Source organism: Columba livia, chromosome 10, assembly GCF_036013475.1.
Source record: "Columba livia isolate bColLiv1 breed racing homer chromosome 10, bColLiv1.pat.W.v2, whole genome shotgun sequence".
Taxonomy (NCBI): Eukaryota; Metazoa; Chordata; class Aves; order Columbiformes; family Columbidae; genus Columba; species Columba livia.
Genome location: NC_088611.1, coordinates 5,945,292 through 5,969,482, shown reverse-complemented (window position 1 = coordinate 5,969,482; position 24,191 = coordinate 5,945,292). Strand labels below are relative to the sequence as shown.

The following is a 24,191-nucleotide window of genomic DNA, read 5'->3' as shown; positions in this document are numbered from 1 at the left end:
ACCCAGAAGCTTCCTCCACAATGTCTGCTCTGGAGGAACCGCAGCCATGTGCAAGAGGGTTTGGGGTGACAAGTGTGTATCCTAGGAGACTTATGTTAGGTGTCAGTCAATCACAGATGTCCCTGTAGGACACGGAGCCAATCTCACCTCAGCCTGAAGAACATCTTTGCTAACACACACTGCTCTAGCTGCCTCAACAGCTACATGTGCACATTTAGCCAAGCCAAAGAAAATACAGATCAGTGCCTGGTTGGTACGACTTACACCGTGCCAGACTTCAGGAGACATGGACATCAACTGCAAAGGGACTAGAGAGAACAAAGTCAAGAATCAGGCCCAGGCTGTTCAACATGCTGGTGTCCCCAGAGACGTCGCTTCACTTTCTAAGCACACCAGGAGACCCGAGGACACGACACTGAGCTGTGTTCCCCTTCAGCAGTTGAAGCCTGCTTTCTACCCATGTTGTACCTCCTGAGCTTCCCTAGTTTTGAGTAGGAGGCAGCTTCCAAGGGGCAGGGGGAGTTGCCAGTGGCACTCCCAACACCAGCTTATCTTGCCAGTACCATCCCTTATAAAGGGCTAACAGGGATGAGTTAGGTCCCTCACTTCACTCACATATACACAGCTGCCATTAAAGCACTAACCATACATTTTTACCTTCCCTCTATCCTACAGAGTTCAGATGCTGCTCAGGAATGAAACCCCTGTTGCACTTTAAGCATCTGTAATGGCTGATCCTAAAACCATGGCATGCAAGGACTGTATCTTTCAGAGGCTGAGCTTCCCAAAAAGAAAAGCTAGAGGAGAAACCTGCAGAAATGCGGTGTGTTGAGCAGAGTTACCAACAAATACAGAAGATTGCCCTCAACCTCTTTGAATGCACAACCATTACAGCAGCTGAACGCTCCCCATGGACAGGTTCACCCGCACCTTCACAATGAAAATGCTTCTGGGCACATCCCAGCAGCTCAACGCAATCCTCTTGCCGGACTCTGCCTGTCCAGCCTCTGCCTAAGCGCCGCTTGCATCTCCCCTCACTTCGGTTTGCTCCACTCCCCTCCAAGCCACCGCTGCTCATGTAGGCATATAAGCATCATGACAAGCTTCACAGAAGTAATTTCTTTAAAACAAGGCATTTGTATTGTGCTCTGGGCTGAGGATCTCTGCCAGCAAGACAAGCAAGAGATTTTTTTTTTTGGTCAGCTGGGCAGGCTCCTTCTGCTGGGAATTGCAAGGACTGATTTCAAGCCTGGGTTTATTTTAATCTTAGTCAAGTCACTTCATCCCTCCAGAGCTTTTCTTTCCAGACTCACTTGTCTGCTGTTGACTATTGGATAAAGATGAACCTAGGCCAATTAAATAACAGTTCTTTAATTAGCTTTTCCTTCTCAGCAGTCATGTGAAATATTGTTTGCTTGCACAGCAGAAATAGCTAGATCCAAGGTGAATGTGTTTTATTATTGATCTTGCGCAGTTCATTGTGCTCACAATTCCCTCGCTTAGAAATAACAAGACAATCAGAGATTAGAGATAGCTTCTCAGTTATATCCTGAAGTGTTGTTTTAACTCACTCATCATTTGTTTGCTTTGCCTGTTGGCTAGGTACCTCACCCCACCCCTTCATATGACTTCTTCCTTTGGTTAACACTCCATGCATGACTTGACATCTAAACTGCAAGAGGTCACCTGGCACCTAGCGCTGTCAAACATTAACTCTGCAAGCACCCTGGTTTCACCAGGACACCAGCTGCTCACACATCCTGACTCACAAGTCGCCAAGCTAGGTCACCACCACAGAACATTCGTGTACTATGCCACTACCTGCTCTTATGACTCCATTAGCAGGAGCCATGTGCCTGTTGGAGAAAAGAGAAACCATTAGCTACATGCTCATCACTCCTGTGCACAAGTTCTAAGCAGCCTCCTGCTGCTGGTAGAGAAACCACAAACCCCCCTGCCCAAACATTTAAGGAGGCCCCTGAAAGCCCAAATTGGTTTCTGTTTGTACATCTCTACTAGGTATTAGTGACAAAAGCCTGAACTTAAACAAATACCTTACTACAGTCGGCACTATTGTCATCGCGGGGCTGCGTGGCCTCCAGAGATACACACGGGCAGCATGGCCTGACCTCGGAGAGTGCGCGAGCTCCGAGAGCAGAGCCGGCGGATTTGCCCAGGCCTACCTGGGAGAAGCCCCGCTGCAGGCAAGAAATGAGGCCACAGCAGCTACGGAAAGTGCAGCCCAGCAGCCAGATCACAGCAGAAGAGCAGTGGCCATCAGGGAGTTGATTAAATGAAATAAAGCTCAGTTTGCGCAAGGGAGGGAGACTCATCTTCACTCCTGCTAAGACCTTCTGAAGGTGCTAATTGCACCTCTAGGAACCCTCATTCCCCAAACTCCAGTTATTTTGAGACACACGGTTCAGCTGTTTCATCTCTGGTTGTGATACCAGGTGGGTGAAACTGCAGCACGGAAAGGAGGAAAGAAAAACAGAGAAGTCTTGTGTAGCGTGACGGAGGCAGTGACGCATATCAAACAGAAGACTTCAAAAGCTCTTATCCAGCACAGGGCTGGGTGATGATGTGTCTCCTAAGAGAAAGCCGATAGCTTTGAGAGACAAAGGGCTCCTGAGAGCCAGGAACACACTGCACCTCCCCGCCTGCCTTCATTAAAGCTTTGGGCCTGTTCCCAAAGAGCCATGTCTCAGCGTTGAGGCTGCTGCCAGGGCTGTAGATAAGAGCACAGCAGAAAGAGCTGCATCTGCAAACCCTCCCCTCCCCTCCCCGTGCCTGCCTGCTGCACCAGCACATTCACCTTTCTCACTTCCCACCCTTTGTTTTTCCTTCTCATGTGTGTCTGTCACCACCATTACAGCCCCCAGGTACAGAGGCTGCACCAAAGCACAGCAGCTTCCAGTCCTTGGAAACCCTTCAGAAACCAGCACCATGCCAGCCTTAGCCTTGGTTTCACCCAGGACATGCAAATGCAGTGACCACAGCTTGCAGGGAAGGCACAGGTGTCCCCAGGGCAGATAGCCGGCTTCAGGGAGAAGCCTGTGAAATAATACACAAGAGTCATGCTACAAATTTGGACAGGAAGGAAGGAGATGTACCAGAGCCCTGGGGAGGACTTTGGCAGGTAGGCTGCTCTGGCTCTCAGTCACATGGGAGAGAACTTCCTTTGCTTCCCATTGCACAATTATCGCTGCCACATTTCCAAGCACCTTAACCCACATCTCAAACAACCTTATCTTCTAAAAGCACCACGATTTTAAAATATTTTAGCAATTTCTCTTTATCAATACCATGACCAAAGAGAACCATGTGTGATTTGGCCTGGAATGGGGACAGGATGGCACAGACTCAATACAGTAAGCAATGAGAAAGTAAACAACACCTTTATTTCACATAGTTTTTCCTTTGGAAAACTGTTGTTTTCTATTGCCGGTCTTCTTTGCAGCCCAGGTTAGCAAGGATACACACAAGCAAAATCCTAGGTGACACGTTTCGAACTTAAGCTTGCATCAGCACAGGGCAGATTACAAAGGAGGGCACGCTATGATCCCCACGCCAGGTCACCCCTTCCTAATCACCCTCTCAGCAGGGTGCACATCTCTCTCAGGAACACACAGAGGTGTCACAGAAGACTCCAGCACTGCTGGCAGACAACACACAGGCTCTGGCAAAGCCACACCCAGATATGGTGCATTCCCACTCTGACACCCAGCTGACACGGCACTTGAGCAGCCTCAGCCTCTGTTCTCACCTGTGGCTGGCAACTTCCTTTCCTTGCAGGCAGGAGCTTTGTAAAAACTCAAGCTACTTAAATACATCCTGTGACAAGGACTGCCAGTGCCTCACGGGACCACGCTGCGTGTGACCTCCGCTTTCCTGCCCGAGCCAGAGCTGCTGACAGACTTGGGGCAGATGCCCATTCCGAGGTGCAGACAGGGGCAGGAAACCCAAGACTAACAGGATCGGTTGTTCAAAACTGGTGATGCTGCTTTACGTGGAGGTTTTGATGACGAGGAGCTCACCAGCTGCAGACCTGCCTGCTGCACAGTATTGGGACTTCAGCAAGACCGAATCTTCAGCTCTCCTTGACTAGCAAAGCCTACCCTGCCAGAGACAGTTTTATACAGCTAGAACACAATATTGCCTTGACACCTGGGAAGAACAAGAGGCCTTTTGGACTCCAGTATTTGTTCATAAGCCATAATACCTTCACTGCTTGGGCAGCAAAGCTGTAGCTTGCCCTGCCTTGAAACAGCCAAAGAGACACACAGCTACTGTTTTGCACAAACATTCTACCCCAAGAAATCAACTTCCAAATACAGAAAGGACTTGTTAAAGCCCATGGTCCTGGATGGTTCTTACTTCTCATTGCCAGAGTGAATCTTCCTCAAGGGCTCCTGAAACGCAAGACGGTCAGGACAATCTCCGAGCACAGCTACAGAAGGCAGCTTTCTCAGACAGTATTTCAAAGAAAGTTGCTCAAAGCAACCACACCAGCAAGGTCCCCTCATTAAAAGGGAACTGCTGCTTTATCAGATGCTGCTGCCATACTACTGGCAAGCACCATTTGCAGCATTGCCAGTAGTAAGCTAGCAGTAATTAGCAACATTATTAGGCAGGTCACGCTTTTGATGCATTTCACAACAGGCAGAGAAGGATAACTGCCCAATGCCCATGTACTTTGGGACTTACAAGGAGCCACCTCAGAAGGGCAGCTGCAAAAGGTGACTCTGGATGCTGAGTTTCACATGGAAAGGAGACCAACTATTCTCTACGGGGATGCCTATGAGCTCTTTCCACTAATTGTTTTGGTAATGTGTTGCAAGGACAGTTCTGAGCACTCAAGCAGTAAAAACTAAGAAATGCACCCTGCTGGCAGGTGAAATCGCTGGCCAGAATCCGCTTGCTTTGCATCTGCTTCCAAACTTGAAGCTGTGCCCTAAAGAAACCACAAAGCAAACATTCTACAAAGTAAACCTCGACAGGAGGACTGAGGTGGTTTGCCTTTCCTTGTTGCTTTCCAAAGTCCCAGAAAAGAGAGGATATTATTTGTCTATGGAAATCTCATATGCAGAGTTACATCTGTGGAAAATAATAAAGAGAGCATTGATGAGAGAAAAGCCAAGAAACAGCTCCAAGAGTTGTGTGTTCATGAAAAAACTACTATTATTCTTGAGCGTACACATGTTTATGGAACATGAAAACGCAAAGAATCAGGTTACATTACAGATATGTTATTGCCCAGCTTATTTTACATGCAGCCCCCCCCTTTCAAATTACAGTTCAAATTCTGCAGTACTGTCAAAAAAACTGTGAAACTTCCAAGTCTGAAACACTCCTGTTTTTCATTCTTGTACCAAACCAAAACCCTTGACAAGATTTTCTGACCAGTTAGCACAGCAGCTCAAAATTAACAGGGATGCAACTGACTGAGTAGTTTTCGTGGAACTTGACAAGGTGGTACAAGAATAGATTAGTGAGTGGGTTTTAATCTTTAAGTGTGAGGATTTCTTTGAATTACTGGCAGTCCTACAGGAACCCTTTTTGGGGGAAATCAGCTTGACAGGGATTTTCAAAACGCTCCACATCTCAGAAATAGATCAACGACCAAGCTAAAAGTAATATTGCCAGCAACCTGAAATCAATATTTGTTGTTTCTGTGAACATCACACCTCACCATACACCAGTCCTCAAACTCTGCTTGCAGACTGCATCTTCCCCATGCTACTTTCTTGTGGAGACCTCTAGGAGCAGCCTTGGCACTAAGAAGATCATTTTACCATTACTATAAGTTAATTTGCAGCAATTTCCTTGTAGCTTATGTCTTTGAAACTTGTAAACCCATCACACTTACTGACACCAGAGCCTTTCTGCAAGCTTACATGGACCTAGAGGGGATGCACTTTTTCGCTTCACAGACAGCCCTAAAAGGCAAAGCTGAACTCCACAACCTTTGCACAAGGTTAAAATCCAAACTAACGCTTACACGATACAAAGATGTTCAAAGTACAAACTCTTGTTCTTACTGAGGAGGCTCCAAGGGGTGCAATAAAACTGTTCTCCATCACCTCAAAAGCAGAAACAATATACTACAACCAAAGAGCCAGTACAGTAACAACACATGAAGTTGGAAATCACATCAATGATGATGTGACTTGTTACCTGATGGACAAGGCAAAGATAGCAAAGTTAAAGAGGAGCAATGAACGCTCTTCACAGCAGCCAGAAACACAGCAACAGACTTGGGATGCTGGAGGAGACAGCACAGCCTGGTTCTCATCACATCCCATGCAACAGACTGTACGTTTATCCTTTCTATTGAAGAAAGGTGATGGAAAATGCGCATTTTCACTCCAATGCAGAGTTAAAGATGACGAAGACTGTAAGATGTCTGCGAAGTGCAAATGTCACATATACGCAGGCTTCTGCTCCAGCCGCTTTCGCCAGATGACATTCCTGTTGTCTGTGGCTCGGGACCAGTGAGCAATCCTTGCTTGGTGAAGCTTTTAAGACAGCCCCTGCTGCACAGTCCTATTTACCTTATACTCCCTATGTTTAGACATGAGCCCTGGCTCCCGACTTGTACACACAACTGGCTCCTTTTAGACATGGTGCATTTAAAGTGATCATTTCACGCTTTCCCAGTGTGTTAAGTTCAGCAAACACAGGGTGTTTGTCACTCAGTCGCAGCACAAATCCCGACACACTGCTCACACACTTTCCTTTCGGATGGGGAGATACAAGGCTTGCCAGGAACCCAACAGACAGCGCTGGGCAGACAAGAGCTGCGCGGACAGACTGCACCTCGGTCCCTCTGCAGAGCCAGACACCCTCACCTTCAGGATGTCTGAAAAATGCTTGTAGCTCCATCAGCAAATAAAATAAAAATCACTTTGGTACTAGCAATGCAACTGCATTGGAGAAGGTGGATAGTAAGCTGGATGGGATGCCCTCCCACAACAATTTGTGGGGTTTTAAATATCCCAGTTCAGAGACATGAAAAAGTGAAAAAAGAAAAAAACAACCCCCAAAATTTCCACAAAAATAAGAACACTGGGGGAGGAAAAAAGCAAGAGAACACTTTGTATCTACTCATGTTCAGGAATTTCATTTTACTTTCAACATTTTTTTTAACCTTCAATTAATGCTAGCTATCAAAATGAAGCAGCATTTGGATCTAGAAACATTGAAACTTTGCCATTTAGAAAAGGTCAAACAGTTTTCAAAACATTTTTGTCCAATATTTTTCAGCAACTGAAATTCATCAAAACCAACATTTTCCCACAAAATTGTTCCATTTCAGACAAATGTCTTTACCAAGGCACAACACTTCTCGGGGGATCTCCCTGCCGGCCCGAGGGGCTGGTCCTTCCCTTTAGCACCAGCCAGCAGCCCGTGCTGTACCTTCAGACCTTGGTAAGTCACCCAGGCCCAGTTCAGAAGATCAAATCAATCACCAGGCCAGGGTACACACTTCTACACAGTTCATTACATACCTCCAACCTCTGTTATATTTGGGCATTTTGTATGTCAGTTTCCTCACCCAAAAATCAGTTACCAGGCAGAGGGTAAGGAGAGGTATCTCCTTAGCTTTGAGATGCTCTTACTAACAGTATAAAGCTTGTTTTTCTTCAGCTAGGATCCAAATCTACACCCACCTGGCTGAAGGCGATGCATGCACTAATAGCCCCAGTGCAAAACTACCTGTTTGGAACAGCCATTCTGACCTAAAACTACTTTTCCATCTTAAGATCTTAAATACAAAGGCTGTCTTCTCTTCAGTTATGAAAGGATATCCCCCCTGAGATACCATGTTCTACCATGGAGTAAGGATGTGCTCCAGGAAAGCGTGCTCATTTTACACCTGAAAGTGATCCTGAGGAGCAGAGTCCATCATGTGGCATCTGCTCCTGCTGCCCTTGGGCACACCATGAGCCCAGAAACCTGCAAATCCCAAACACCCACTTGCTGTTGGGTAGGATTTAATGACAAGTGACTGTACACAGGGAAGCTGCACAGCAAGGGTTTCCAGGGGGTAAGCATGATGTGCCACAATGTGGGAGATTTGAGGGATTTTCTTGAAGTTAATGTGTGGATGGGTTTCTATATGATGGAGATTTGTTATTAAACTGGTCAGGCCCAAAAGAATTTCAAGGCCACCTTGGAAAGCTGAAAACACGACATAAATCAACAGACCTATTAGCAGTGAGACTCGGGCACGCGGACAGCTCGTGAACGTGGACAATACCCCATCAGCTAATGCATGCTTGGAGTGTGGACGCGTGATCAGGAAATAACTGCATCTATAAGGAGGCTTGTTTCTGTAATAAATGTCTTTGCTTGAATTCATATTGGATTGTGTGGAGTCTGTGATTTTTTGCCCTCGCACCACAAGGATGCAAACATCATCTCAGCTGCAGAAGGTGCTTCCAGAGGTTGCAAGTGGAGCTCTATAGAGCCTGGCCTGCAGATGCTTCTGCTCGGGCTCCATGCTAAGAGGTGCCTGGCTCACATTCAGCTTCATCTTCTCACAGGCAGACAAGTTCAGGTTTGACTATGCTCACCCACATAGACACGAGGAACATGCTGGGGCCAAAGTCACAATTTGGTCCATAAACATCTCCAGCAAAGCAAACCACATCAATTAAAGGAGAAGAGACTGAAGCCTTCACCAGGAATTACAAGAGGCTGAGTCAACAGGAATGCAGACGTACACCTGTGCTATGGCGTTGGCTGGCACGAGAGGCAGAAATAGCACCAAACAACAGCCACAGAACTCCCCAGAATTATACCAGATTGTTAAAAACAAAACACAAAAATCCCATATTCTCTCCTCTACCTCCGCCCATTTAAAACCAGAGCAGCACTGAAGGGGCACCTCCGTATTTCAAGAGAAACTAAACAACATCCCCACACCATCCCTCTCAAGATTTGGGTCTGCAAATTCAGCTCTCTACTCCCACCACTCTGTAACACACGCTTCTTCCAAAAATACTCTTGCAAGCATGGCCCAAGGAGCTATTACAAGTGAGCAGGACTGGGAACTTGCAGGGTCATCACCTACTCATTGACACAGAGACCGCCAGCGCCGTCCCTAATTAAAGCAACATTGAGTTAAGTCTTGTTCTCCAGCTCTGGAGCCTCTTGCCAGACCTCTACAAAAGAGCTGGCTCCTGAAGGCTTTTGGACTGTGCCAGTCACCATTGCCTGTAGGTGGGAAAAGTGTTGTGCAAGGAAGGTTTTCATCAAGGACCTGTTTCCAGTAAATCCAGCTCTAACACAGAATGCCAGAGGGAGTTCTCTTACAAACAAAATGCTGCTGGACTCCTCGCAGCGCTCCAGCCAGCAAGCCAAAAGGGCCGTGGCACAGTGCCCTCCCTTATAGCACCACCACGGTGGCCTCGGCTCCAAGAGAGAGCCGATCAACCGCACATTTTTCTTTCAACCTGGAAAGATAAAATCCAGCACCGTGGGAACCCAGCGTGATGGGAGCCAGGGCAGCAGCTGGGAGCTGGAGGATCTGGACAACACTAAGATCGCTTCCGTTTTCTTCAACAAAAACCCAAATAAGACCCTCAAAAACCAGGTGCAGGTTATATCATCACTGCTCTGTGCTTCAGCTGGATGGTTCATGTTACTGAGCAAACAACAACTGCACCTAGTAGGGGATGGGTGCTCTATGCTGCTGCAGGAAAATCACAGTTCTTCTATGACTTGAAAAGCCCATCTTCGAGCTTTTTCAAGTTTCCAAGTCCTCCTTCAAGAGAGAACCATTGCTCAGATCTGTGTCCAAAGTGTGCAAGGGCCCAAAAGGGACATCAATCCCTAATCCCACTCTCGAGACTACTTTTTCTCTGCTCACATAATATTTCCCATCTTCCTACCTGAACCCTCGGGAAGCTCCCCAACAGCCAAGGCCTTCTTGCAATAGATACAGAGCAAACAACTTTGTGGGTTTTCCACTGAAGTGAGAGCAGCCTTTTTCAACTAAACACATGCGGCAAACGTTCATCTACAGCCTTAGTTTCTTGAGCATTTCTAACAGTCTGGAGGTTTTTAAGCAGCACAGAACAATGCATAAAATCTAAACTGCAGACTGGATTTAGAGAGGAAAAAAAAAAAGCACTTTTGCAATATGAAGGATGATTAGAGCTCTGTTTCCAAAACCTGCATTTCTATCAGTAACAAGCAGCAGTGGCTGACCTGCTCTGTCACATGCTGATGTTCTACCACTGCTGAGCCTTCAACAGCCACCTTGAAGAGGGGCACAAGAGTCACCCAGTCCCAGATCTTCCTTATATCCTTATTTTCACAAGATGTATGGAGCACAGGTATGAGCAAGAGCCAGTTACTTCACACCCCTCCCTACCCATGACCCAACTAGCTGTTTCGGATCATGTTTCTGCCTCAGCAAAGGTAAGAGCAGCCCTTCTCCTGGGGTCAGTAAGGCTGTGAGGAGGCAGAGCTGGGTGCAGGTCCACAGCAGGGACATGCTGGCAGCACAGCAGCAGAACTGGGGCAGCCTGACACTGCTTGGCTTTGGCCAAGGCTACTGGTCCTGGTTTGCTCCCAAACCACAGGTGGAGAGGCAACAAGAGGGGAAAGAATTAATTTGGAAGAGCTCCTGGATCCTGCATCTGCACCTTATGCTTGACAGGATGGGGCTGGAGAAAATGACTACTTTTGTTCAACGTGTTTACACAGAGACACTCTCTTTCTGGGAAACATTCAATATATGATGCCACCCAAAAAGTACCTGGCACCTGGAGAGCTGTGAGGCCAGGCTGACGCTCAGCTGCTCCTGCGCCAGGTGGACACCAGTGTTTGTATAGGTGGTACTGGCCAATTGCCTGGCACACAGAGACTGCAGATAGAGACAAGTTATTTCTCTTCAGACTTACCCCCTTTTCCTACTGCTGTGCCACGTTTTCTTCCCACCTGCTCAGGTAAGGAAGGTAAAAGGAAACTCTTTGAATGAAAAAAAAGACTTAAGCCTGTGGCAAAATGAATTTTTGTGAATTCTACAGAAAAATTATCCAGTCTTCCCTTTCCCTGGCCAAATTCACTTGCCTGGGAGGAATTTTGGGCAAGTTGTTTGGTTGGTTGTTATTTTGCAAATTCACACCAAAAGCCTTCTGTAAAAAAATAAGGGACATTTCCAGTTCTGAGATGCAAAACGTAATTCAAATGCTGTGTTTTGACTCTCATACACACAAATGACACCAGAACACTGCACAACCAACATCCAAACAGTTTTGTAAAAACAGAGCCTCAGATCAGGCAGGGATTTTGACAATGACAGCATTTTCCTCGAGCCTGCTTTACTCTTGGGACCTCGATCAAGTCTCTTTCCTTGCAAACATCAAGGTATGCCAGTGTAAACTGTTTGCTGAGAAGGTAAGAGTCTCCATTCAAGGAGGTATTCCTGCTGGGAAGCTGAAAAAAAAGTGATATTCGTTGAAGTCTTGCTTTCTCCAATACTTTTTCCATGTAGATGAAATTATTTCTGCTGCACTAAAAAGACACCCAGCAATCAGGGTGATGAATGCTTAGGCTGAAGGGCAAAGTCAGCTTTGGGCGGAGGGCAACTGGGAGCCAATTAAACGAACATTAAGAACAGATTCATCATCTTGGACATTCCCTTGTTATGCATTGCTCAACCAAGCCCAGCTGGCCTGGGAAAGCAGGAAGCAGTGAAAGGACGAAGGCAGCGGCGCAGGGCCAGCCATGGCCTCCGGACATGGGAAGGTGACCTGAGGCACTTACTCAAGAGAAGCATCTTCTGGTTTGAGGCACCTAAGGCTTGTCTAACACACTAACCTTGTGCTGTTTTGTTGCATCGGCTGCTCCGGTACCGAGCCAGGCTGGTGTTTTCTGCACCTGGGATCCTGAACTAAACAAGACCACACAGCTCTGCTCCTTTGAAACCGTTCAGCTCAGAGCCCACGTCACAAATGTCACACCCACACCGAGATGCAGCCACTGCATCAAGGCCCATGAAAACTCCAAGCTTGTGTACTCATCAGAATTTCATAATAAACAAAACAACAAGACCCCACACCACCTTTACTTCTCTTTTACAGGGTACAAAAGAGAATGCTCCTTCCCATATGGTAGGAGGAGGTTTTCCAATATACTACCTCTTCCTAGGAAGTTGTAAAACCAAATACAGACTTCCTGGAAGAAGCCCTACAGTTTAAAATCAGTATGTGAAGAACGAGCTCCACACAAGCACAAACCACTGAGCACTGCAGGCTGCAAACACTCCACCAGGCAGGGAGCTGGAACTCTGATGACCAAAATGTATGTAAAGCAACTTTGACAAGTCTTTGGTCTCTGTTTCCTCATCAGTTAAAAGCTGTTCTGGACTGGGCCGAATCAGACAGACTGGGGAGGTGGAATTACCACATCTGGTCTTAGAGGCGGCCAAGCCAGAAGTCAAAGGCTACTGGTCCAATGACTGGGTTTTATTAGAGCACTAAAAAGGTACAAACAGGACAAGATAACTCTAAATAGTGAAAAGGCAGACATGCCATGTGAGGCAAATCAAAAGCTCAAAAGCAAATCTCTCTCCCACTGTCTAATCTCTCCCAGGATGCATTCTGCTCTCTAGTTTATTCCAGCAACTTTCGGCAAGCTCCTGAGCTACATAAACCCCACAGTGTTTTCTAGGAAAGGCTTTTCATCTGTCCTCTCTGCAGCTTGGTAGCCAGTTGTCAGGGAGGCACCCCAATGTTAGTTTAGACAGACAACAGGGTCCAAAACAAACTTGTATTCAGTAAAGGAGGTGCAGCAGATTAACCGGTGGAAGACGGGGTTTTAGCTCTCCAATAGTGACACAAATACAGGTTCGAGTATCAGTCGAGGTAATTACTGAGGTGTAGCAAATAATAACAATGGAGATCCACAGTGTGCATACACATAGCTCACCAAGAACAATGCCAGAGCCTTTCCTGACTCTGGGAAAAGTATACACTTGCCTGAACGTGGCAAGGAATTATTAAAGAAAATACACGTGCTTATATTTAATCACGGCATAAGCACCCGCGATCCTGCGAGGAAGCAGTAAGAAGTTTTATCGCTCACCCACGTGTCTCGGTGGGGAATGCCAGTCCCGGGAGATGGCCTTAGGCAGCCACCCTGCCTCAGGGGGCGGGCGCTCGGCCGCAGCCTTTGGCCCGCGCTCCGAGAGGTCCGCACAACCGGCAGCCAAACCGCAGGAGGGTCCCGTTTATGTAGCCTTGTCAGATCTGACTGTGGGCATTCCAGAAGCTTCTTTGCGCCCCCACTCTGGCTGTGGGGACCCAGCAGCTCCTTGGTGCCTCTGCGCACCCTCCTCCTCTCTCTTAACAACCCTGCTCTGGGGTCAAACAACAGAATCTGTTCACCCCACTGCAGGAGGTGGCGGGGGGGGAGAGATATGTCTGCACCTTCCATATCAAAGGGAGGGGCAGAGAGGAGGGTGTGCATCTGCCACACCAGTCTATACCCCACAGCCAGGATGCGGTTCAGAAGGCTGCAGGTGTATTTTTTGGCTCCTTCACTCCTGCCTGGTGCCCCATGCTCTTGAGCAGCCCGGCATCCCTGGGAGAGCAGGAGTCCAGGGCTCAGCGCAGCCAGAAGCACATCCGCAACTATGTTCTCACATCAGACCCGCTGTGTGCACAGGACTGGAGCATTTTACTACAAGCTAGCAACAACACGAGGCAGGACAGGGCAGCAGGCAGGTCTAGACATGGGTGCACCACCACAGCTTGTATCTCTCCTCCTGCTTTACTGCTGTTGTCCTGAGCTCTTGCTGCACCACACTCAGGTCACCTCCCTCAAACATCAAAGGGGTGAGCTTGTTCACATCCTGGGAAATCTGAAGGATAAGAGGGATTGAGGATAGGACAGGGCTCTTCCTCATCCTCAGAGTTGTGAGCCACAGCTGGGCTCCAGGATTGCAGCAGCAAGGCTCTGACCTGTTGTCCCACGCAGCCACACTGCTTGAGGAAGCTCCCAACTTAATCAGCGAGTGATGCCAGGTACAGCCCGGCAGGAATTTCCCAAAGAGGTTTCTCATAGTGCTGACTCACTGAGGTCTAATCCAGCTATAGGAACAGACCATTTTGAGCAATAACATCTTGGAAGAAGCCAGAAGTGTCCTTGTTCTAGAAGGTTTGGGTACCTCATGTGCATTTCTGCTGGTGCAAATCAGTTTGGGTTTTTTGTCAATTACCAGGAAACACAACACTACAGGAAAACTCATTCCAATTTGAAAGGAAAATACTGGAAAAAAAAGAAAAAACCTTACAGCATGAGAAAACAACTTCTTGACTTCAAATCCATCCCTCTAACCCAAAAATGAAGATGCGACTGCACGAACATTTGTTATTCCCAGAGAGACTGACTCTTTCCAGCAACACCAGAAGTTTCAGAAGTACCTAAAGTCATGTGGTGAAACATGAAATGACAGAGGAGATGAAGATGGGTATCAAAGTAAGGAAAAAAGGCTTTGAATTTTCTAAGCACTTGTTTATGTTAAGTCCAAGTCTAATTTGGTTGCTCCCAGACCAAGAGGTTACATTTTGGGTTGAAGCTGAGAGGCTGGGTCAGAGTCTAGTCAAAGATCTGATCTCTTTGAGCAATTTGCTGGTGGCACGTGTTAGAATGAGGGAACAGCCTCGGGGCTGCTCTAACTTAGTGCGGTTGCTGTGGTCTTGACTGAGGGATTAGGACAACACAAAGCCAAGCTTCAACCCAATGTAGGCTGCATTCAAGAAGTAATTCCAGTCTGCGTCATCAGTAGGAGAAACAATGGCGCAACAGCCTCTCCCCACACTTTTCTCTGCAGGGCAGATAAAGCCAGCTTTAAGAATTCCCACAGGAGGTTTAATGGCCTTGTTACACTGGAGAGTCTGGCTTTTGTGGCTGCAATTTCCAAACAGGTCCAGCCTTCACCAGCAGCCGCTGATTCCAAAGGAGTTCAGTGTGCACCATAGGAGGAAATGAGAACAAGGACCAAAAGGGGCAGCTGCAGGAAGAGAAGGAGATCAGAAGGGAAAGAGACAGACCACTGAAGCAGATCAACTTTTCTCAAGTTATAACAAGGCTAAAACTCAGAAATGGAGCATGAAGAAATCTGAAAATCAATACAATGGGAAGATAAGATGCTTCTGCCATTAAGACCTAGGGCAGAATTCTGCTCCTCTGCCAGAGATTCCCCTACATGCTCTGGGCAAGGTATTATTTTTACTTTTGCCTCTGCTTCCTCCACATGCTGCTGTCTTGCTGGGCTGAGACTGCTCAATCTCCATCCCAGAGCAAACCAGAGAGGCTGGGGTGTTGCAAGGGAGTGGGTACCAAGATACCAAACACATCCAGGGTGTGCTGCACTTAGTGTGACACTGCAGAAACCCTTTGACTGCGATTTCTGACCTGCTGCACGTTTTTTCCCCACCCAGTAAACCTGATTAGGAAAGCAAGTCTGGATAGCCTGGGTACATGGTAACTTCCCACCAAGGTGTTGTAAAGTTACAGGAAATTAAATGTCACCAGCTGGGCTGGAAGGTACAACAGGAACAGGGTTCTTCACTTGGGCACTTGCCTAGAGCCACCTCCACCAGGTGGAACTCCCAAGGGACACTGTGCACTTTCTGGCCCACAGCTGTAATATACAGAGCATCCTTATCCCCCAATAGCACACGCATTTCAGACACCAATAGCCCTGCAGATTTGTGCTTGCCCATGAGAGGCAATTCTTTCTACTAGCAAGAATAATTTGAACTCCCAAGGAAGCACAGGAGAAAGAGCTGAGGTAGTCTTCTGGCCCTTTCTCAGAGCTGTAGATGGAAGTATTTCAATTTACAGCATTACCCCCAAATACTTATGTTAGACTCGAAAGAAATACTAGAGAATTATGTTTTTTAAGAAAAAAAACGCATATTCAAAGTTCTGTGCTCAAAGCAAGGCTGGCGACTGAGTCCTATCAATCCCCTAAAAGGAAAGCTTTGCTTTTTACGGGAACAATAAAGGTTAGCAAGCTATGGAAAATTCCCCAGGTGGTGAGGGTCAAGGGGAGGTATTTCTCAGCAGGGACATAAAAACAACTCAAGTTTCTATTTGTTTGCTGCTTTTTTTTTAAACAGGTTACTTCTACATAAGGTCAGTAAATAAAAAATTAACAAAAAACAAAACAAAAAACAGACACACACACCCCCCTCCACAATCCCATACATTGCAATAAGCTAATTAAGTCACAATATCTGTAATTAAACAATGTATGCAAAGGGAGACATTAACAAATTTTACATAACAAGCAAGCAAAGAACATAACTTGTCAGCCTCACAAATTCATTAAATAGTCCTCTAAGAGACAGGGTTCAAGTGCAGAGCACTAAAATGATAACAAAACCTACTAAGGAGCCTGTTTAATTAAGCACACACTTGCTGGCACATCTGACACTCATACCAAGGTGTTTATGCTAAGACAAATGAAGTCTTTCTTTCGTAGCACAGCCAAGGAGACCGTAGTCAAATCTATTCTTAAAACACAAAGATAACTCTGTGACTAAGCAGTCAAATACCACACTCCAGAAAATCTACACAAGCGCTAAGGGAATTGCGCATCTTTTCTGCAAAGGCCTAAATGAGATTTGCACGTGGTCCTGAGACAGCTGACTGACAGGGTTTGACTCAGAGTCACACCAGAGATGCCTGCTGCATCGCAGAGGAGGGTGGAAACAGCTCACACTGGGCTGCTTGAGCCCAGAAAGCTGCTCCTGAGGAACTTGTACAACAGCAGCAAAGCGCTCAAGCGGTGGGGTGGGCCAAGCAGGGTGGTCCTCGCAACTGTGCAGAAGTGGCCGAGAAGCCAGGAGACCTTGTGTCTCCTAGGGCATGTGGCAGCGCTCCTCTGCATCTTTGTTTGCTTTCCTGCTTTTTGTGCATGAACTGAACTGCAGTGGTACACTGGGCAACACATGAGATGTATTATTTTAAGAGCAATGGATGTGTTAAGGGTGGCTTGTACATGTATCTGTTATCCAGCAACGGCCATGAGGAGCAAGCTACCCAACACTATGGTACACCCACCGCTCATCCCCCAGCCACGACAGGGACAAAACAGTAAATATGTTCCAGTCAAACCACCCACGTCCTCCACATGGTCTGCGAAAAACAAAATACCATTTTACATACTTCACCAGAAGCGTTTCTCTTCCTGTCCTGCCCTTCTCCTGATGCTTCTTTTTGTTGTTGATCCATTACTTACAGCACATGCATCTTAGCTTATTTACAAGCTACTGCTTAATCATCATCTCACTGGTACTTTAGGGATGTTTTATCACAACTGAACCACCATCACTTAAGCCTATACAATATTATCAGAACATGCTGTAATTTATCAGTGAAACAAGCCAGCTGAGCAAGTCAAACAGACCAGGGAACTTCAATTAAAAGCAGACTGAACCCACCTCCTGCCCATGGGCACAAAGAGCCAGTCAGCTGAATCAACTTCTGTTGGAGATGGCTTCCAAACACGTAAATACAGGGACTGCACGTGCTGCTGAGTTTGCCTTCTTTGGCTGCAGGGCTTCCATACAGGTTTAACAGATCTCAGTGCTATAAGCTGATCCCAGTAACAGCCTGTGCTCTATTTGGCCTTGCTCTACTGCTCCTGGATTTTACTACTGTGAGACTGGGACTTCCAAGCTTATAATTCCCCTGCTGACTTGGCCAGCCACCTCTTATCTTTTACTATCCTGGTTTCCTTGTAGGCAGCACTTTACAAGGGGAGAGGACCAGAAAGCACCTGCAGACATCACTTCTTTCCCTTTCTCAAAGTTTCCCCACAGGGCAACAGTTTCCTCAGTTCCTGCATTTTTAAACCTCCACCTCCCTTTCAGCTTATCCAGCTGAGTGCTGTGTCTCCAGAGTTTGTTTGTTCTTTTACCCTCCTACAGACCTGTGCATCCCCTGCACAAACAGCCACCCGAATAACTCAGAGGTTTGTATTCAGGCACTTCTGATGTGTTGGGGCAAGGGCTTGCACTGCGCTCCCTGCTACCACATAGCCTGTCTCTCCATCACCAACATCCAACACTGTTCTCTTCAAGACTGCACACAAGCTGAAATTGTAGAATTTCCTGATGCACTTCAAAGAAAACCATGGTCAGAGAAACTCTAATCTTCCGTTAACTTGGGGAAGCACACAGGAACAGAAAGCCAGAACAACAGACTTATTACTTGAACAACCAGGGTAAGAAGTCCCAAGGCAAGCACCAGAGAGATGGATGGCATTGCCTGTGGGGAAGGGCTGAGAACGGGATGGGAAGGTAGAGCTCTTTCCTCAAATACACGGAACATAACCAGCCAACAAAACCCGCTTGTTTACTCACAGGCACCTTTAACTCGGGAGCATTCAGGGTGATGCTGCACCCAGCACATCATGCATCCTAAGGCAGATCTCAGCTCACTGAGTTCTCAATAAAAGAACTCTTTCTTGAGAAACGCCTTCACAGCTTGGCCCCAGCCTTTAAACACACACAAACTTACCAACTCACTGTTAAGAGTCTACCAGTCTCTGAGACTGAAAGAAAATAAAAATAGTAGACACCTACCACATGTGTGAGAAGTCAGGCGCGTTCTCCCTTCCTCACGCTTTGCTTCCTCAAGCAAAGAAACTCCAGCCTTGTTCAACCAGCACAGCTCCAACTTCACATCAGAGCACCCTTCTTCCCCAGCCCGACTGAGATCCAAGTTTCTCCCCTGCTCCCCGAGCCACCAAATCAAAGGTAACTGTTTCCACCTGCCACTGCAATTAGCGGATCCCACCCTTGCATAGGTGAGTCAACACACCATGACCCTGCCTTACCCCAGGTGGCTGAGGCTACAAATCATCTATCTGGCATGCCAGGCTTTATTTCAAGCACAGCTTTATGGCTAATTCTATGTTGTTCTGCAACAGAACAGAAACAGAAAGGAGTGTGGCAAGTCCCAAAAGTCCTGAGGATTTCCTAGTAGTTCACTACATTATCAGAACTCTCCATCTTCTCATCACCCACACTGGTGCAAAGTTAATTGAATAATTGAAGCAACTCAGACTGCCCACAGCTTGCTCCTATCTCTGCGTCCAATTTCCTCCTTCAAGGGCTGGCTGAGTAATGTCTCACCTATCTCCTGGTGCCAAACTTCAGGCCAAGAAAGAATTTCTCCTGAGAAGACATTGTCTAGGGCAGCCACACTTCACCCCTTCCTCTGCAGCCTGCAAGTGCTGGGCTCCCCAGGACAGTGGAAGGATTTTTCCTCCAGCTCTCCCAGTCGCTGGTGCTCTGCATTTCTCCTGCTCTCTTTTGTCTTGCAGATTGCTCTTTCAGAATTATTGATCTAAAGGTGTTAAGGCAACTGAAGTGCCCTGTGGAAGGGCAGCTCAAAATGAAGTGTTTTCCTCCCCTTCCACGCTCACCTTTCCCTGCAATACAACCACGGGTTTCACTAAGAGCACAAGTCTATCAAAGCGTGATTATGCTACAAGCCCCTGCTTGGCAAAGTTGGCAAAAAACATTTTGCAAACCAAGATTTACAAATTCTGATGGTCTTCCCCGCTTAAATCTCAGGGGAAAAACCAACAAACAAAACCAAAAACCACACACACACAAAACAGACCACACATTCACCTACTGATGATCCAGGGACAGAAAAGCAGCTCTGGGGCCAAGCAGGCTCCAGATGCTCTGTGTTTTCCAGAGCCACTGTCCTTGGCTCACGGGAGTTGTAGTTGAATCTAAGTTTCCCCTGAAACTCCATTAATATAATCCAACGGTACAATTAGCTCTGAGCATGTCGTCATCAGCAATGCTCTCAGTGACACTTTTGTGTTATTTGGGGTGTATTTAATTTCAAGCTCTTGTACAGTTTTAGGGCTAGGCAGGCTTCTTATGACAAAGTAGAATCTAGCAACTAGCTTCTCTGGTTTTGGAGCTAGAGCTGGGGTGACATGCCATGCAGCAACAGCTTGTGTATTTAACACCTCCTAGAAGCCCAGCTCTGGCAAAAAGGCCATTAAATTTTTAATATGAACAGCCAGCATACAATAAAAATTGTTTTCTAGCACATCCATTAAGTAAGAAATGGCAAAAATCCACTCCAGAACACGTGCACTCGTGTGTTTATAATTAATTCTGACAGAAGTGCTTGGGCTTCAAAGGTTAAAAGGTATTTGGTTCTCAGAGCAAGTATCTCTTTGGCAAAGACATCTACGCTGTAGTCAGGATCAAGGAATGAGTTTCACTGGACAAAAAGTCCTAGGCTGGTTTATCTTGGGACTGGGTAGAGAAACAGAGCCCTCAGGTGCTTCTGATGGCAATGGAACTTCTCAGAACACAGGGAAAAGTAAAGATAAAAAGTGATACACAGAAGTAATGCCATTCCAATAAAAACTCCAGGGGAGGGGGAAAACCCTGACCTGAACGATTTAAATTCCAAACTGTCGTTTTTAGACAGGAAGCTCGGAGATCTCCAGGAGTTTGGAAAGGGATGAAGACTGATGAACACTGATTCTGGCCAATAAGTCTCATCCCTATTTGTGGGGTTTTTGACCCTGTATTCCATGCCCCCCACAATGATGTTACACTGGGAAAATATAAGCTGTTGAAGAACAGGGGATGCTTCTCCACCACCAAAAGCACCAAGTGTAACTCTCAAAACGTTTTGTCCATTTTCCGCTGCAGGGAAACTTGAGCACATTTCTCTCTCTTTGTTTAACGTAAAACAATAGAGATCTCTCTCTTCCTCCCGTGGGTGATGGTTTGGGAACCTGATTTCCATTTCAGTGGCTCCTGTGGATTTACACAATGCCAAAGACTCTTCAATAGTCTACTGAGTCCTTCAACAGGTATAAATTTATTGTGGGATAGAGGAAAATAAAGGATTAATAGCGCTACTAGCCCCTTTTTTTCAGTACCACAGGATACTCCAGTCCCTCTTCACCCAGAAGGAACAGGAGGAATCAATTACTATGAAACAGTTTCTCTTGTATAAAAGATCAGCTTACTCAGGAAAAAAGAAGAACAGGAACTTTTCAGATTCAAGTTCTCCTCTGCAAAATTCAAAGGTTCCAGAAAATGCAATTTTATACACCAACAGAATTGTCAAATTCATAATGTGTCATCCCTTGTTTCATAATCTCTTACCAATCACTACATCCTGAGGCATCAACTGAATATTTTGCTCAGCTTCCAGGTGTCAAAAATACAGAAGCTTCTTAGCATTAATGAGATGGTCCCAAACAGGAGGTGATCCTGGTGGGGACGCGAGTGACTGTTTCTGCCAACACTGAACCCCGAACAACTGACTGCTCTGATGTGACCTTTTCACACGAGAAAAGCAGCAATGCTGTGCCTGATGGGTTTTGGCTTTAGGATGAGAAGTTCAAACATGCAGGAGGATCAATCCCGTGTAATTATTTTCTTTAAATGACTGATGAGAAAGACAGAAACAAATATAATTTTCTCATCACATGTGTGGTTCTGGTTGAAGACAAACATCTCAAAGCAGCAGCCCTTAGCCAATATTTGCCTTGTTTTAGATAACAAGTCACAGCTCCTTCTCTCCAGTGACCACCCGGGCTGTCCACTTTTTGCATTTGCTGCATATTTGACAGGACTCAGCCTCCCTTTTTGTCAGGACTGTTTCTGAATTTATTCACCGCATGGGTCCTTTATGTGTAACTAAGAAAGAGCTTCAGAAATCATCATGAATGGCTGAGCCACTGTGGTTTTTCCTCAAGTATTTCTTGGTCATGGGCTAAGAAAGCTGAGTAGGGCACACAGATTGCCACAAGCAGGTTCTTCTCATTGCCTGTCAGCAACCTGCTTCTCCCACCTCTATACCACTGCCGGCGTTCTGTTTACTACAGGGGCTGGATAGCAGAAGAGAAGGGAGCTGTGAGCAAGCAAACGCTTAACTTCCCACTCAGGATGAACCCAAGGACGCAGACAGCCGTTCACACTCTGCATTGTGTCTGAGCTCACAGGTGAGACGCGCTTGCCTCTCATCCTCAGGTTACTTCAAGGGCCAAATGCCACATACGATTCACCTCCTAGGGATAATGGAAGTGCAGATGTTTCTGGGTATTGACCCTTTGGCCTCTGGCATAACCTTTAAGTAAATCCTTTGATAATGAGCTGATAAATAATAAGTCACTCCTGTCTGAAAAAGCCATAAGAAGGCCAGTGGAAAAGCTGACAACATATCTCATAGATAAGAATAGAGATCAACCAGCCATTCTGCTTCTGAAAAGCAGCAGATTTCAACCCAGAGTTCATATTGCATTGTGCTGAAGACTAACGTTTAATTCCCATTATCAACCTTAACATTATTTTTGATTAACTTTTTCTGTAGTCCAAGGTACTTGCATCAACAGCCTGTTCCTACCAGTGTTGTGAGGGAGTCAGCACCCTTACATGCTCTGGGCCAGATACCCGCCGTGAGTGCTGGTCACTCCTGTGCAACAGGAGGACCCTGCAGAGCAGCCAGGCACACGCTGAGCTCACCGCTGTATTTCCCTCTGCAGTACCAGCAGAATTCACCTTCTGTCAGACAGCACAGAGAACCGGCCACCAGCCCCAGCCTTCCACTAGCACTGAACCAGGCAAGGGGAGCAGCAAAGCACCAGCATCAGCAATACTGGAAGGAAGACGGTCTCTATTCAGTTAAGGGACCAGAATTGTTCCTCTAGTTACACCTTCCAGCTAGAGAGCAAACTTACCTGGAGCACACTTCAGAAAAGCCTGGTTGTCACTTCCCTGCTGCAGCATTTTGCAACATCTTCTATCTTTTTTGTTCTTAAGCTTCTTAGGGGTGTGAAATTGCTTTTCTTTATCCATCTTTCTCTTAAATCTCCAACATTTCACAGTATTCAGAAATGTGGTTGCCATCCTAAAGCAAATCTCTCTACTCAGACCAATCCTTAATCAGTGGCGACATTTTTTTTCAAGAAGGAATAAATGCAAAGGATAGCTACACATAACTTTCTGCAGCTCATTTAGGAGGACCTGTTACTTTTTTTCCATAACAGATCCAGGCTCATAGCTCAGGATTGCTGTCTGAAGTTCAGGACACAGAAACCTCCAGCTCTACACCCTGACTCAGGAGGCAAATTACTTCTACTAATTGCCTACTTCACAACTCCAAGAAAATAGAAGAGTTTGTTGAGGCTCACACAAGATCAGGAGAAGAGAGGACTCCTAGTCCTCCAATTCTGATTATAGTTTATCCCAGGAAGGGAAGAGGTATCAGTGTTAACAACAACATGCAGAACCAAATAAGGAAGAAAATAACTGCTTATGGCCACTGCAGAGCTGCTAATTCCCAGCTCCCCTTCCAGTGAACACTACTATCATGTATCCACGATGCTTGGAAGGAAGCATCCACCATGAGAAGTATATTGAAGGAACAATTATTTGAACAAGTAGCTACCCTTAATTTATGAAATGGGTGGATATACTGAAGGGCAAACACCACTGGCTGAGGGATATCTAATATAAAAGTGGCGGTCTTTCAACATCACACCCACTAGGAATAAAAGATTTGTCAGTAAACCTTTTCACATCTGCATCCTGCCTTTTATACAAGCCAGAATGAGTGTTTGAGGGACAGCATCCTTATTCCATAGAACTTCCAGTGAGATGAGAGGTAGGATTATGTGGGAATCCCTCCTGCTTGTTGCAGGTGATGGGCAGCTTGAGGTTACCATTAGTCTAGATCAACACATGTAAAATCCAGCTCATCTCCGGAGCTAGTGGCACTGTCTCGTGACATCCCAGCATAGAAGGGTTCAGGAGCTGATACTCTTTGGCCAACCTGAAAACAAAACATCTCAGTCTTGGATGGAAAGATCTGCAAACTGTGCAGGTAAGTTTGGCAAATCAGCGTTACATAAGAAAACGTAGCATAAAGACATTTTTGAGTCATGATAATATATGCAACTCCTAGGTAAAATAGTAATCTAGATTTGCCTGAAAATAGAATAAAAAATGTGAGTGGAAGCAAGAGATTGTTACTACAGTCAGCTCTCCTCCAAGAAGCGTTGTGTATCTTTAGCTGATTCACAGACTTCAGAGGGAACCACATCCCCACCCATACGGTGGAGAGGAACAGGAGGAGATGGGTTCACCTAGAGCAACATCCACTTC

General features: G+C 46.3%; 1 protein-coding gene across 9 annotated transcripts in view; it reads right to left on the bottom strand.

The window, feature by feature from the left end:
• Nucleotides 1-24,191, bottom strand: part of DUSP7 (dual specificity phosphatase 7) — a 330,623-nt gene that overhangs the window by 238,576 nt on the left and 67,856 nt on the right. Inside the window, exon 1 of one of the 9 annotated variants that reach the window (XR_010475035.1) lies at nt 17,472-17,487. The exons of the other annotated variants lie outside the window; for them this stretch is intronic. The gene's annotated coding sequence lies outside the window, so the exon portion shown is untranslated. Of the gene's footprint in view, nt 1-17,471; nt 17,488-24,191 lie in introns of those variants that run through there. 9 annotated transcript variants of the gene reach the window in all.